This window comes from Pteropus vampyrus, unplaced genomic scaffold, assembly GCF_000151845.1.
Source record: "Pteropus vampyrus isolate Shadow unplaced genomic scaffold, Pvam_2.0 Scaffold516, whole genome shotgun sequence".
NCBI classification, from domain to species: Eukaryota; Metazoa; Chordata; class Mammalia; order Chiroptera; family Pteropodidae; genus Pteropus; species Pteropus vampyrus.
Window position 1 is genome coordinate 353,508 of NW_011889297.1, and position 4,967 is coordinate 358,474.

The 4,967-nt window shown below is 33.9% G+C and overlaps 1 pseudogene; it reads left to right on the forward strand.

Moving 5' to 3' along the window:
- Positions 1 to 3,082: 3,082 nt before the first annotated feature.
- LOC111733048 lies at positions 3,083 to 3,201 on the forward strand (annotated as a pseudogene).
- The last annotated feature ends 1,766 nt before the right edge of the window (positions 3,202 to 4,967 follow it).

Here is a 4,967-nt window from a genome sequence, read left to right on the forward strand (position 1 = left end):
AATGCAATCCCCATCAAAATCCCATCAGCATTTTTTAAAGAAATAGAGCAAAAAATCATCAGATTTGTATGGAAATACAAAAGACCCAAAATCGCCAAAGTCATCCTGAGAAAACAGAACAACGCTGGAGGTATCGATCTGCCTGACTTCAAATTATACTACAAAGTGACAATAATCAAAATGGCATGGTATTTGCAGAAAGAAAGACACAAGGACCAGTGGAATAGAATCGCGAGTCCAGAAGTAAACCCATATTTATATGCGCAAATAAGTTTCAACAAAAGACCCAAAAACATACTGGGGAGAAAGGAAAGCCTCTTCAATAAATGGTACTGGAAAACTGGAAAGCCACCTGCAAAAGAATAAAACTAGACTGTTGTCTATCATCGCACACCAAAATGAACTCAAAATGGATTAAGGACCTGAATATAAGATCCGAAACAATAAAATGCATAGAAGAAAACATAGGAACTAAACTCAAAGAACTTGGAATTAAAGAGGATTTTATGAATTTGAACTCAAAGGCAAAGGAAGTAAAAGCAAAAATAAATGGATGGGACTACATCAAACTTAAAAAGCTACTGCTCAGCAAAAGAAATCATCAACGAGGTGAAGAGACTACCATTCGAATGGGAAAATATATTTGCAAGCAATGCCTCTGATAAGGGCCTAGTATTCAAAATATACAATGAACTCATACAAATCAATAACAACAGAAAAAAACAAACGATCCAATCAAAAAATGGGCAGAGGATCTGAACAGACACTTTTCCCTAGAGGACATACAAATGGCCAACAATTATATGAAAAGATGCTCAACATCGCTAGCTACTAGGGAAATGCAAATCAAAACCACAATGAGATACTATCTCACATCTCTTAGAGTAACTATAATCAACAGGACAAGTAATAACAAATGTTGGAGAGAATTTGGAGAAAAAGGAACCCTCATACACTGCAGGTGGGACTGCAAATTCCTACAGCCACTATGGAAAACAGTATGGGGGTTTCTATAAAAACTATGAATTGATCTAACATATGATCCAGCAATCCCTCTACTGGGTATTTACCCCAAAGACTTGAAAATCCATATCTGAAAAGATATTTGTACACCGATGTTCATAGCAACAGTATTCATGGTGGCCAGGACATGGAAGCAACCGAAGTGTCCTACAATAGATGATTGGATAAAGAAGCTGTGGTACATATATACAATGCAATATTACTCAGCCATAAAAATAGATGAAAAATCTGTCATTTGCGACAACCTGGATGGACCTTGAGATAATCATGCTAAGCGAAATAAGCCAGACAGAAAAAGTTGAAAACCACACTATATCACTTATATGTAGGATATAAACCTAAAAGCAACAAATAAACAGGACAAACAAACAGAGACTCATAGACATGGACTATAGACTAGTGGTTACCAGAGGGTAGGGGCTGGGGGGAGTGGGTAGGTAGATGGGGTAAAGGGGGGTCAGATATGTGGTGACAGAAAGAAATCTAACTATGGGAGGTAAACACAGAGTGTAAATATATATCTGCCTTACTGTTAAAGTGTACCACTGAAACTTACTGGATTTTGTTATCCAATGTCACCGTAAAAATAAATAAATAATTAAAAAAAAAAAAACGTAAACAGATTAGATGCTCCAATCAAAAGACATGGGTTAGCTAAATGGATAAGAAAACAAGACCCATTCATGTGTTGTCTGCAAGAGAGCCACTTCAAATTGAAAGACACAGACATACTGAAAATAAAAGGATGTAAAAAGATATTTCATGTAAATGGAAATAAAAAAAGGCCGAAGTAGCATTATTTATATCAGATAAAATAGAGTTTAAAGCAAAGGCTATAGCAATAGAAATAGAAGGGAATTACATAATGATGAAACGATCAATCCAACAATAGGATGTAACCCTAGTAAACATATAGGCACCTAACATAGGAACACCTCCACACATATAGCAATTATTGACCAACATAAAGAAAGAAATCAACAGTAATAAACTCATAGTAGGAGACTTTAACATTCCGTTGACATCACTGGACTTATCTACTGGAACAAAAATCGATAAGGGAACAGCAGCCTTAAATGACACACTAGACCAGATGGATTTAATTAATATTTTCAGAGCATTTCTCCCAAAAGCAGTAGAATATATATTCTTCTCAAATGCATATGGAACATTTTCCAGGATAGACCACATGTTAGGCCACAAGACAATTCTCAGTAAATTTCAGACAATTGAAATCATACCAAGTGTCTTCTCCAATCGCAATGGTATAAAACTAGAAATTAACTACAAGAAAAAAAAAAAACACTGGAAAATACACGAACACATGGAGCCTAAACAACATACTAGTAAACAGTGAATGGGTTAACAGTGAGATCAAAGAAGAAATCAAAAGATACCTACAGACAAAGGAAAATGAAAACACAATGACTCAAAATCTATGGGACCTAGCAAAAGAAGTCCTAAGAGGCAAATTCATAGCAATACAGGCCACCCTCAAGAAGCAAGAAAAATCTCAAGTAAACAATCTAATTTCAAACTTAAAAGAACTAGAAAAAGAATAGCAAACAAAACCCAAAGTGAGTAGAGGGAAGGAAATAATAAAGATCACAGCAGAAATAAATGAAATAAAGTCTAAAACATAATACAAAAGATTAATGAAACCAAGAGCTGGTTCTTTGAAAGGATAAACAAAATTGGTAAATCTTTAACCAAATTCATGAAGAAAAAAAGAAAGGGGACCAAATAAATAAAATCAGAAATGAAAGAAGAGAAGAACTACAGACTCCACAGAAATATAAAAGATTATAAGAAAATAATATGAGCAATTAAATGCCAATAAATTGAAAAATCTGGAAGAAATGGATACATTTTTAGACACATACAATCTCCTAAGACTGAGTCAAAAAGAAACAGAATATCTGAACCAACTGATAACCACCAACAAAATTAAAATCTGTAAAAAAAAAAAAAAAAAAAAAAAAACTTCAAAAGAAAAAAAAAAAGTCCTGGACCAGATAGCTTTGCAGGTAAATTTTACCAATCATTTAAAGGAGAATTAGTCTATGGCCATGTCACCCTGAACAAGCCCGATCCCGTCTGATCTCAGAAGCTAAGCAGAGTTGGGCCTGGTTAGTACTTGGATGGGAGAACACCTAGGAAGACCACGTGCTGTAGGTGTAAAAAAAAAAAAATAAGAGCTTGTAAGTTGAAAGGGTCCTTGCAATCCATGAGGTTAACCAAGGGTTGCTTTGCCTAAAATAAATAAATAAATAAATAAATAAATTAATTAATTAATTAATAAAAATAAAGGAGAATTAACACCTATTATTCTCAAACTAGTCAAAAAAATTCAAGAGAAGAGATGGCTTCCTAATTCTTTTTATGAGGCCACCATTACCCTGATTCCAAAACCAGAGAAAGACAGTACAAAAAAGAAAACTCCAGGCCAATATCCTTGATGAACATTGATGCAAAAATTCTCAACAAGATATTAGCAAAACAAATTCAGCAACATAAAAATATTATACACCATGATCAAGTTGGATTTATTCCTGGCATGCAAAATTGGTTTAATATCTGCAAATCAGTTAATGTGACATGCAACATTAAAAAATTAAAATATAAAAGTCATATGATCCTATCAATAGATGCAGAAAACGTGTTTGACAAAATTCAGCATCCATTTATGATAAAAATTCTTAGCAAGATGAGAATAGAGGGAACATATCTCAACATTATTAAGGCCAAATGGTGTTGAGAAAACTGTAACTATCCATGCAAGTAATAAAACTAGATCACCTTCTTACACCATATACAAAAATAATCTCAAAATGGGTTAAAGACGTAAATGTAAGACCAGAAACCATAAAACTCTTAAAAGAAAACAAAGGCAGTAAACTCTATGATATTGCTATTAGTAATTTTTTTTTCTGATATATCTTCTCAGACAAGAGAAACAAAAGAAAACATAAACAAATGGGACTACATCAAGCTAAAAGTTTTTTGCACAGCAAAGGAAACCATCAGCAAAACAAAAAGACAGCCTACTGAATGGGAGATGACATTTGCCTATGATACATCTGATAAAGGGTTAATATCCAAAACTTATAACAAACTCATACAACTCAACAACAACAGTGAAAACCAATCCAATTAAAAAATGGGCAGAAGACCTAAATAGATATTTCTCCAAAGATGACAAACAGATGGTCAATAGACATATGAAAAGACACTGAAGATCACTAATTGCCGGAGAAACATGAATTAAAACCACAATGAGATATTCCCTCACACCTGTCAGATTGGCTATCATCAGTAAATTGGAAAATAACAAGTGTTGGACAGAATGTGGAGGAAAGGAAACCTTCATGCACTGTTGGTGGGATTGCAAATTGATACAGCCAATATGGAAAACAGTTTGGAGATTCTTCAAAAGATTAAAAGTAGAACTACCTTTGACACAGCAATTGCACTTCTGGATATTTAACTAAAGAAAACAAAACACTAGTTTGTTCCTATGTTCATGGTAGCACTATTCACAATAGCCAAGATTTGGAAGCATCCTAAATGTCCATCAATACACGGTTGGATAAAGAAGTAATGATACATATATACAATGGAATATTATTCAGCCATCAAAAATGAAATCTTACCATTTGCAATGGCATGGCTAGATGTAGAGGTTATTATGTTGAATGAAATAAGTCAGACAGAGAATGATAAATACCATATGATTTCACTTACATGTGGAATCTAAAGAACAAAAAGAATGAACAAACTAAGTAAAAACAGATTCAGAATAAACTGATGATTGCCATAGGAGAGGGCTTTGCGGGGCTGGATGAAAAAGGTCAATGGATGAAGAAGTACATATTAGTAGTTACAAAACAGTCACAGGGATGTAGAGTACAGCATAAGGAATATAGTGGCTGTATGTAGTGTCA